The sequence below is a fragment of the Pseudoliparis swirei genome, chromosome 20 (genome assembly GCF_029220125.1).
Source record: "Pseudoliparis swirei isolate HS2019 ecotype Mariana Trench chromosome 20, NWPU_hadal_v1, whole genome shotgun sequence".
Classification (NCBI taxonomy): Eukaryota; Metazoa; Chordata; class Actinopteri; order Perciformes; family Liparidae; genus Pseudoliparis; species Pseudoliparis swirei.
This window is the reverse complement of record NC_079407.1, coordinates 7,816,324-7,828,600: the sequence shown is the minus strand read 5'-3', so window position 1 is coordinate 7,828,600 and position 12,277 is coordinate 7,816,324.

Sequence of the window (12,277 nt, the reverse complement as noted above, 5' to 3'; positions counted from 1 at the left end):
CTTGTGTGAAGATGATTATTACTCATCTAATGGCAGGTGTTGTAAAGAGGTGAAACTACATTGGAAACATTTGGATGGATCACAGCAGATCATGCCACATAAGACTAAGCATGAAACCTGTTGAGACATAATTGTAATTATACCAAAAGAAAAAGAGAATGAATCATTTCTGTGCTTTTTTATTGGTTCCTTACTAGCCTAACTGTCCTGTGCACTTGATCGGTCACATTTCCATGAGGGAGTGAAATGTTTACTGACAGTCCATTGAGTCAGTTTCCCTCTCCTCCCCGTTTTACCAGAAGTAGTTTTTTAGGAACCTGCTGTGCTGCGCTGCCTTCCGGCTCAAGTTTCGTTGTGTGCAGACAAGCCTGCTCAACCAAACAGTTTCTAAAGGGCTGGTCTCTTAGCACAAAATTCAAACCGACCACGTACTGTATATATATGTCAGATCAAAACAGAAACAATTCAGGGATTATTATATATTAAGTCAAATGCTTGGTGTGAGTCATAACTGTATGCAATCTGTTCAAATATTATTCTATGTGACGTCAGATAAGTGGATTTGAAGTTAAGCCTGCTGTGACAGTCACAAGCTGTGCTTTGTTATTCGCTTTCAACTGGAATTAGTGACAGACTTTTAGAACTTTTTTTTTATAAGAACACCTACGTCCAAAAACTCAACGAAGTATTTAACCCATGAAGGTTTAGTGCAGTGTTTGTCTCCGTGGGGATGAGAGAAAACCGTAGGATGAAACACTCATTTTTTGCTGTTGTTCTAGAAAGTGAAATAACAGGAAATTAAAGTCACCTCATTTCCCCCTCAGGATCCCGGTGGGAGCCACTATAGAGAAAACACCACATCTAATGTGTTATTCATGAGAATAATTACCTATTAATCGCCCCCTCAATGCCGTTTAAGCACCCACACCTTTTAACATCTCTGCCCATCAACCCCCTAAACTTAAATGACAAAGGTGAGACCAGCAAACCTGATTGTGCCACAGCTATTTACATGCAAACCATTTTCACACCCACTAACCACCAACAGGTCTGCACAGGCTTTTTCATTATTTATCTTTCTATACTACAAGCCACAGGTTCATCAGGTCAGAGATAAACAGCAACGTGTGCAACCATCTACCAGGCTAACGCTATGCCGTCAAAGCAGCTCCAGCGAGGGTTAGTAATTGGGAAATTGCAGCCTTGCTGCTACATGGGAGAGCTGACGTATATGAGAGTAATTGCCTGGTTGCATACCAACAGATCTCCGGCATTCCTTCCTGGCTGACATGCATAACGACGTCCTATTTGTTCAAGTTTTGACTTGTCAGAGAGGACGCCCTATAAAACAGATACCTGCCTGCTAACTTCATCTTTGCTTGTTGTCTTACAAATGTCAGGGAGCGATCGCAACACATGAAACAACAAGTACTGTGATGGGTCTTCCATACATCTGGGAAAGGCTGCTATGAAGTCTAATAGAAACATTAGCGAAAAAACTATCAACATAACTCTGGAAATTCAACATTAGCCTATGTTCTGTGAAATGTGTCAGTATCTGTACTGGGAGAGGTATTACAGTATTTATTTGGCAACACTCAGGTATACTCCCAGGGAAAATGTACTGACTGCTTCTCTCCACTTGCCTTCCTGAAAAGGAGGTCAAAGGTCTAAACAGCAGGGTGGCTGCCGGCAGAAGCAGGAACTTAATACTTCTAACAGTAAACCTATTCGACAAACCAAAAGCACATGAAAGGTTATTTGGGTGGATCTTTTTAAGTGGCAGGGTAAAGGTGCCGCGTTTCAGCCCCCACCGCCTGAATCGTATCTGTTCACATAACACAATTACTGGAGGCAGATCAGTTAACGCTGGTGAAAGGCCTTCAGCCTTGACACGCCTGTTTTATGCACGCAAAACGGTTTCACAGCGTGGTAACATAAAAATACATTTTATTGAGGTAATTGGTGTTGGATTGGTAGTGGAAACCGTGGGTGCCATAAACAACGATGAAAGTCTAGTTGTATAATTATTGTCATTATGGCCATTCATTTAGTCTCTTTCATGTGCATTTCAATGAGTTTTAGGTTTTACAAGTGGAATGTAACACATTTTCTCATTGCAGTTTGCGTAGTTTGTACTTTAAGTCCATTGAGCCACTTATTGTTCTTAACCTTTTACTCAATTAACATTTTGAATGCAGGACTTGTGATGCAGTATGTGTACATTTTTGTCAGTAGGTGAGTCATCTAAATACTGGCCGGCTTCACTGATGTAACAGAGTGCAGTGTGAGTTGCCTGTTGAGACTCTTGACTTTATATGACTAAAGTTCCAGATATGTATAACTTCCAACGCCCAGAGCAGGTGCTTTATTTAGTGAGTCAGCGACACAGCGTGTTCCATTCTTTCAGATTGAAACTGGTTCTCTGTACATCGTATACCACTTTTGAGCTGTGCCAAGGCTGTTTTTCTACGAGTAATTATTTTGCGCAATAGATGAAACACCATGAAAATAAAAGACGATGGAATAATGGGAAAATCCAGTCAACAATGCTAAATGAGGGGTAGTTTTATATGTATATAATGGTTCATTGCTTCCCACTATTTTAATCCAGTCAAAAACAGAACACGACACATGGAAAATTTAAAGAGATTTGTACAAGTCAAAGTGGCATAATGACTAAAGTAGTAGAGCTGAACATAACATTAAAACACTGTTGCATAACATGTAAATCATGTATTTATTGGTCACTGATTCACTGAAATCCAAACACCTGCTTTGAATATCATGTCGTGTGAACCATATTTCATTTGAGACAGCCAACAAACTGTCAAAACAATGTGACAGAATGAGTTTCAAAAGCAAAAAGACTTTTACAGAGATATGGATAGCATCACTAATGAGCTACCTGTAGCCTGCATGTATCCAAATAGTCCTGCTGTACATGATCTATTTCTCTGCCAATGTATATTTACATTTTGCTGCACAATTTTCCTTGAAAGATGAAAGAAGACACATTCAAATATATATATATTTTTTATGCAAGGCGGCTTTGATATGTGAACACACCCAGATGTATTTCAGGTGATCAGTGACTAAAATAGTTAACATATTTTTTGCATCTTCTCCTTGTGTATTGTGTTCCAACTGCACACATGCAAACAACACTGGAGACACCAGCGAGAAATTATTATTTTCTGTTTGAAATATAAACATTTTAGTGAGCAGCAACATCTACTTTTGAGAGACGATGTCATTCGTTAAAAGCCTCAAAGAGTGAATTCTTAACAAAGGTAATGAGATGATGATGCTGACTAAAATGGTTGAGTGGGATGTTAATGGGCTGAAGTGCTAGAAGGAACACTCTGTGATGGTGGGACTAACCAATTATGAGGATCCCTTCACGGCTGCAGTATAAAGTAGCACAAATCATCTCTCACATCTATTGAACCTCCCTTCCTCAGTCTGCACACTACTGTCTCAGTTTCTTTGCACACACAGCACACAGACACACACTGTCATTATCCTATCGTTCTGAAATACAACACACACAGACATCATCTCCTTGTGATCTAACCAGTCAGGCTACCTGTACGTTAGTCTGTCTCTAACAACAGTATATAATCTGAAATAGCATGTGTGGAATCCTAAAATACCATCTTGATGTAGTGTATGTATGTGTGCGCATAAAGTTGAGCAAATGCATTGCTGCATGTGATGTCTGCACACTGGCTAATGCGTCAGATTGCAGACATTAACTTTCTTACACAATGAGTTCTGTGAAACTCTTACAGCAACATTACAGTAAAGTGCTTTAAATGTGTGTAAACTGAATTAACACAATCTCAGTTTTAAATATGTATTAATGTTACTCTGAAAGTGCAAAAGAGCGCTGCAAGAATGAGTCCCAAACCCAGACATTATGGTCAAAGTCAACGCGTTTTGATCCGATGTTGTGGGAACCAGTAGGCTACGATGCTTACTTTCGAGTTGGCCTACAAACAAACATCTTCCCCGCAGCATTTTTAAACTGCATCAGGTAAAGCAGGATTTAGGCCCAGCGGGGCCTTGAGCTAATTGCTAACATCAGCATGCTAACAATGCTCACAATGACAAAGCTAACATGCTCGTGTTTAGCATGTATATTGATTAGCATGTTTGCCATCTAAGTTTATAATGCTTACATTTGTTAATAAGCAAGCACGAAACACAAAGTAGGCTACAGCTGAGGCTGATGGGAATGTCATTATTTTTGCAGAAAAAAAATCAAGTATTGAACAAAGAAACATGACCAGATGATAGTGCGACATGGAAAGCTAGAGAATAAGCATGTCATTAGGATTACTCCTTTGACCACCATGAATGTCTGTAATCCATCTAATAGTCGCTGAGATCCATCTGGACCAAAGGGGTGGACTAATCAACAGATAGACACAGTAGTTACCGTCCCAGACACCTTGCTGCCAGTGCAAATCGTCGACTTGTGTATTGACCTTTTTCGACACTAACATGTCTCAGTAATGCAGGCTATCTTTTCTTAAGACTTTCCAAGCTTCTAATCATACATCAACCTTTAGAAGGAACCATAGCAGTGTCAAATCACATCTGTCTGAGTAGACCCCCTAAAGGTGAGAATGACCTACTCACATACAGGTTCAAAGCTTGGTATCAAGGATCTCTGCGCTGCTATGGCAACATATCAGGAATGCATGTGTGTGTGTAAGAGAGAGATAGAGTGTGTGTGTGTTGGTGTGAGCCTGTGCTTTGGTGGTCTCTTTGATGATCTATTCCAAGAGTTTGGCATTAGTGTATGTTTGAGGTTCAAGGAGAGAGGGAAAAGAGGTCAAGAAGAAAGAAAAAGGGGGGAGGGGCAGAGGAGAGGTTGAGGGTCAGCTAAACAAAAGGCTCTTTGGCCATGCTTCCCCGGGTCAGGGCTTAGAGGGCAGGAAGTAACGCAACAATATCCGGCACTTCAGGTTAGGTCCTCCCGCCCCCATCGAACTTCTTTCTCTCTCTCACACACACACACACACACACACACACACACACACACACACACACACACACACACACACACACACACACACACACACACACACACACACACACACACACACACACACACACACACACACACACACACACACACACACACACACACACACACACAGGTCACCCAGTGTGCCTTGACAATGTATGCTGATCAAAGGCGAGCTCTGGCTCTTAGAGGGGGGCAGTGTAGGAGATTAGCCCGGGAGGGAGTGTGAGCTTGTGTGTGGTTGTTCATGTGTGCTGTGGGTCAGCAGGTCCTGTGTGCCTGCCATTCGTCAAAGAGTCGCGGGCAGCTTTTTGGGATTACACAGTCCGAAATATAAAGGGAAGTTATTGTCTCTTGAGCAGTCACAGCCGGTATTTGGGGAACATGCTGTTCTTAAACAGTGTATTAAGAAGCATTGTGGTCATTGGTTAGCAAGCAAATCCTTTTTTGAATTGATGAGACAAATTTATTTAACATTCTGGACGAGAAGCCTTTTTAAATTAGCACATAGCTCACTTATTGTTTATTAAACGGATAGACTCGTTGGCTCATCGGTCACCTTATTGATAAATTATAAAGGGATTGGCATCAAAAACTTTCTTTGACTCCAATACACTATGTCCGGGGGCGACTGTGGTAAGTTCATAATTCATTTTGATGTTGCATTCTTTCAACTGCCGGTCTGCTTGAAGGTGCAGCAAACATTAATGACATTTCCAGTGATTTGCACTTTTTACAGATTTGCAAAGTACAATTAAAAAAAAGAAAAGAATGGCAAACATTGAAGCAGCAGCCCAACATATCCTGGCTTTTATTTTTGTCATGTGGATGTTTTGATATCTAGACATCCAGTTAGAACTAAATGTGTCATGTATATTTATGTATATACTGTGTATATATATATATATATATATATATTAGGGCTGTCAGCGTTAACGCGTTAATCTATGCGATTAATTTGGCCGCGTTAACGCACTAAAAAATTTTACACGCAATTAACGCAACTTTGTTTACTTCCGGTGTTTGTTGAAGTTTTTACACTCAAACCGAGTGTCAAACCGCGGCAGTACGGTTTAACACTGATTCCGTTTTTAAAACAATTATTTCTCCGCGAAAATAAGGAGCAGAAATCAGTTTAAACTCGTTGATGAATCAGTTGGGTTTCCTCCTGCTCCTCCTTCCTCCCGTCTCCCCCTCTGATACACAGAGGAACAGAGGGGCGACGTGTCGGGTGACGCGGCGCGGAAAGAACTCGTCACACGAAACCTTCAACGTGATTGGTCAATCCGTTTGTCTGTCAACATTTTGGGGAAAAAACAACCAATGAACACTCAGTAAATCACAAGGACCTCCCACCTCACAGGTGAGACTCTATTGCAGCCTGTCAGTCAGAGAGCAGAGAACACGGCCCCAGGACAATGAGCCTCATTGAATAGAGAGAGAGCTGAGATTGTTCTGGAATGTTTGATGTATAACACACGTGGGTATGTGTCATATGCAAACGCCTTTAAAATGTGAATTTAAACTATATATATATATATATGTATATATATATACATATATATATATATATATATAAAATGAGCCCAGCCTCCAGAGGGTTAACGTGATATATGTGAATGTCAGTCAGTTACCAAGGCCACTGGTTCTGCTGTTCAGTGTTGAAGATGACAGGACCAATGGGGTCTCAAATATACTTCTTTTCTTTTACTAATCTGATGTTTCACTGAAGAAACAATTTATCATCCACAATATTAAATACCTCGCTGGCACTTTATAGGTAGGAGCCTCTTTGAAAACACAGCTCTGTGTGAAGTTTGGTCTTTAAAAAGAATGAACTTTTAACTTTTAATTGCGATTAATCGCGATTAATGAATTTCAAAATGTGCGATTAATTAGTTAATTTTTTTTCATCGATTGACAGCCCTAATATATATATATATATATATATACATATATATATATATTGTCAAGTTAAATTGGCTGGACTCGGTATACATGGACACGCTGACGCATTTATGTTTGCAGTCTTTATGATTTAAGGTAATTAAAATATAGACTCATTGTGTTGATACAAATACATAGCTCATGTTGTATTTAGGTTTTGTTGCATTATACAGGAATTTGCCTTGAAATATTTATATTATGTTAATATTAACCACATGGTAATATTATGTAAACAATCAGGGGCCTTTTTAATCATGTTATACTACAGTTACGGTGACGGACTCTCTCTCCACCTTCCTACACTGCCGAAATAGAGATAATAATAATAATCAGGATACGGTCATTATCATGAATTATTTTGGCCACGACAATCATGGCAACCTGAGTTGTATTACATATACAGATTGCTGGTAATCCTCAAGCATCATGTACAATAAGCATCACCGACTAAAGATACTTGTCAATTTAACTTCACACTTCTCTTGGCAGTTTTTGTGGTACTTATTGTTCTCTCTGTTGTGTAAGTGACATTTGGAAGTGCTTGGGTACTCCGGTTGCCTGAACATATTCCAGTCAGGTCATGGCTGTTTTTGTTGTGGTTGTTGTTGTTGGCAGGGGATACCTAAACAAGTGGTTAGGAGTCTGGGCTGGTTTGACGTTTTCTTTGTTTGCTTAATCATCTCAGAATTGAACACAAGTGACGACCCAGAAAATACCGCATGACACGTTTCGGTGGACAAAGAGGGAGCAGACACCGGGGTGAGAGGAAGGTGAGTCGAAGAAAAAGTTGGAAAGAAGACAAAGATGAGGGATGATTCATTGCCCTGCCGTCAGGGAGACATTATTGCGATCACATGTGGATGTGGAAAGGAAAGAAAGGGGTGAAACACAAGGCAGCCAGAAGGACACGGAAAGAACACTTCTGGAGAATTGTGTCTTCCTGGGAAAGCAGTGTGCTTTGCAGCAGGGAGATAACAGAGAGAGACTCAAGATGCAGGAGGGAAGGAGAGGCCGAGCAGGTGGACATGAGCCAGCATGTCGCTTGGGGCAGAAACTGTGGCTTCAGAGAGAAGTGAGGAAAGCAAAGGAGGAATTTTAATGACCCAGAAACCAGCCCAGCAGGTCTGAAGTGGAGAAATGCCTCAGATGCCTCCCATATCCTCCTCTTCTGAATCTCCCCCTTGTTAGGTTAAATATAAGTGTTGTTATTTGCAGGGACCATCAGCAGCAGCAGCATTATCTCCACCACCTTGATATCTTTACTCAGTTATGACATCGATGCTCTGTAACTGTTTACAGAGTTTGTTTGTATGTGTATGTGTTGGACAGAGGTGTGTGTGTGTGCGTGTGTTTGTGTGTGTGGTTTCTGTGTGTTTTGAAGTAGAATCCCTGTTTCCAGTCACGTATAACAGCTAGTTAATGATTCCTTTGGGTTTCTGTTTACATGACAGCATGTTGACTTTCCCTTTCCCTCCTCAGCCGATGTCCCAAGCTTAACTTTGACCTGAGCATGACACGGCCGTCACATTCCGTCAGAGTGGTGTGATCTGCTATTTTCCCTTCTCCGTCAGACGCTGCACTGCGTTTCACCCTCTCAAGCTTTGGGAGCCATCTCTCTTGTGTGCATGTGATATGTGAGATTGTGTGTGTGAGAGGGGTGAGGGGGAGGTTTGGGTTTTCATTCTCCGCCCCTGTTTTGGTCCCATGTTTGGTTGTAGCACATGTTGTACAAGTTCATTGCAAAATGATTTCATGTTATTTAAAGACACATTTAACTTGTTTATTGTGTTGATATTGATTCATGTAATAATGGATCATTCTCATATTTGAATGATGTACTTTGCTGTCTAATTTCCTTCTAGTTGTTACTGAACTGTCTCCTTATTTAATTTGATCTTCTCAGTATTCGTCCCCCGCATTACCGTCTCAGTATTAGATCATACTCTGTTGTTATGATTAGTTGCTTTAGAATTTATTTGTGGTTCCTAGAGTCTTACAAAGTAGGATGGGAGCCAGAGCCTTCAGTTATCAAGCTCCTCTTTTATGGAACCAGCTTCCACCTCCAGTCCAGGAGGCAGACACAGTCACCTCATTTAAGAGTAGACTGAAGACTTTCCTCTTTGATAGTCTTATAGTTAGGGCTGAATCAGGTTCACCTGGTCCAGCTCCTAGAGATGCTGCTATAGGCTTATAGGCTGCTGGGGGACGTTTAGGATACACTGAGCACCTATCTCCTCTTCTCTCTTCCTATGGATGTATTTTCATCTCTCCATTGCACATTACTAACTTTGCTTCCTCCCGGAGTCCTTGTGACTTCACGTCTCATAGGGTCCGTTGGACCTGGCTGGGTCTGATGCCATGGCCCTGCTGATGCCCCGCCCACTCCTCTTCCTCTTCTCTACCTCCATCTGCCTGATGGATCACGGAGGTCTGGATCGTGGTCCATGACTACTACCAACTATTCATACACTCTGTCATACTCATAGAATGTGTTGTAACTCTGTAATGATTCCTTCTGTACACATGACATACATATTTTCTTAAAAAAAAAAAAAACAAAATTTAATGCAATAAAAACAAAAAAAACAAAAATTGTAAAAAATAAATTGCTTTTTTTTATTCAATTAATTTATTTTATTAGAAAACTGAAAACTTAAAAATGCTTATCTTTAAAATAAAATTTTAATATTTCAGAAAAAAAAAAAAACCAAAAAATTTTTAAAAAAACAGACCAAGGCTCAGGAAACCCTTTTGCAGGTGTTCAGGTCCAAGTTAACCATTTCAAGTGTTTGTTAAATAATCTTTCATCTTTTTTTTTTATTCTAATACTTATATATAATATTTTTAATTTTTCTTTTCTTGTTGTGTATATAAATTAAAAAAAATTAAGAAATAAAATATTGCAATTAATGATTTAAAATGAAATGAAACCAGAATCATTTTTTTTTTTTTGTTTGTTATTAGAAAATAAAGAACTTCATCACAATATTCTAATTTTCTGAGACAGTCCTGTATATTGCATCTGTCCATCCTGGAGAGGGATCCTCCTCTGTTGCTCTCATGAAGGTTTCTTCCCTTTTTTTCCCCATGAAATGTGTTGTCTATTTCTTGGGAGTTTTTCCTGATCCGATGTGAGGTCCTGGGACAGGGATGTCGTATGTGTCCAGATTGTAAAACCCTCTGAGGCAAATTTGTAATTTGTGATGTTGGGCTATATAAAATAATCTGAATTGAATTGAAAAAAACTGGTTCTGTTGTTGTCCCTCAGCTCAAGGGGTAAAAGGTAGTTCTGAATATCTTTATTAGAGGATATAAAAATAAAGTAATTTTTTAAAGCCAGTAGCCTGAAGTTAGCCATCGCTGCTGCGTGTAAGACGCCGTAAAGCCGGTTGACCTGGGAATGAACTCGACCGAGCGGTGCCATCATTACCATGGTGACCAGTACCGCCGCTGGTGTGCAGGTTTTAACCACAGATGCCCGAGGACTCAGGAAACAGAGAGAAAAGAGGACATAAAAGATCTCTTTTTGTTCAGGAAGTGGTAAAGTTTGCTTCGCTGGCATCTCTATGCATGTTAGAAGTGGTGGCATCAGTTCAACTGTGAAATCAGCCACATATTACTCAATATGCGGCTGTTACTAACTGCATGGAGACATGTCATCTTATATTTGATGATATGAAACATATGTAATCCTGTTTAGAAAAGAGGAACTCTGAGTGGCAATTCAAGTTTTCTCCCCCAGTCACTCTGATTTCTCCTCATAATCCTAATATTGATTGGTATTGCTGCCTGATTGCTCTGCAGTATGTCGAGAGGTTTCAGTGTCAATCGTTCGGTCCATCTGTCCATCCGTACATCTCCAGAGGAAGACTGCCATGAAATACATAAAGTATCTTTGGTCACCCCAGTGACTTTTTTCTGACTCATTGACCTTTTATCTATCTTAATCAATACTTTAGTCTATGGCAAATTATCTCAAATACTGCTGGCCTGATACTCGCCAAATGTACTGTGGATATTTTTGATCTTCGGGGCAGGAACACTAATACTTTAATGACTTCCTGACCTCTCAAGTAGCGCCACCATCGGGTCACATTTGGCATAGCATTTAAAACCTAGTGAAATATACAACCGTACGCACACTACAAAGAGAACACATCCTTATGGGCACTTCAGGTGATGTCCTCCTGTGGTAAACTCAGGCCACAAAACATTTCACAAAACATATCCCATCGTAAAATGGAAGCTTTCGATTGAAAGAACGGTCTGTTCTTATCTCGTCATAAAGACGAAAACAATGTTGTTTTTTCTGGCCGTGACATTCACATTATACGGTGCAATGAATGTTAATGGCTGTAGCGTCCACTAGTGCAGTTTTAAACTTATTTTTCCTTCCACAAACTCTGTTATCACCTCCTGGTCTGTCTGTCTCATCCGTCTCTCCCACTCCCACTGATCTGTGTGATACCCCCTTTCTTCTACTTATCCTGTCATATTATGTTTCCTTGTCCTCCTCCCTCACTGACCATCCATCACACCGGATGACAAGTTTACAAAGGCATTAGAAGAATGGAGAGAAACCAACGAAACAAAAAAAACTATGTGAAAGCAAGCTGGAGGGCTCGTGTAAAGATTTCAAGTATATGGGCCGAAGGTGTGGTGGAGGATGATGAAAAAGAATCCACCATTTCCTGACTGGAAAAAACGTTTGGGCACAGTGGTCCCACATAACACTCATCCTTAAAAATATCTCAATATTTCATAAATAAAAAAAAATAAATAAAACAAAAAAAAAAATAGTAAAACAAATAAAAAAATAAAAAACAAAAGAAAAAAAAAAAAAATAAAAAGAAATTAATTAAAATAAAAAAAGGCAAAAAAAAAAAAAAGGTTGCCAAAAATAAAAAACAGGTGGTCAAGTTTAAGTTCCCCAGGTAAGAGCTGCTTGTCAAAAAGCCCGATGCAGCGCAGGCTGCTGAGCCCCAAGCCGGAGACGCGAGGTGCCTGGGTCGCCTGTGAGCGAACGGGGGAGTGCCTGGAGGTGGGGGGGGAGATCTGGGGGTGGTAGGGAGGGGTAGGGAGGGTAGTGAAGTGAATGTGAGTTATGTGAGTCCGTAGCATTATTTATATGGAGGACTATGTGAGTTGAAGGATCGGAATTTGGACAAGGAGCCAGAGGTGATAGTGGGTGATGGTCAGGACTCCCCTCGGACTCCCCCCCATATAGGTGGTGATTGGATTGATTAGTTTGGTTTGATGAGTGTAGTTGTGAGAGCAGCAGTAGTCCAGTCT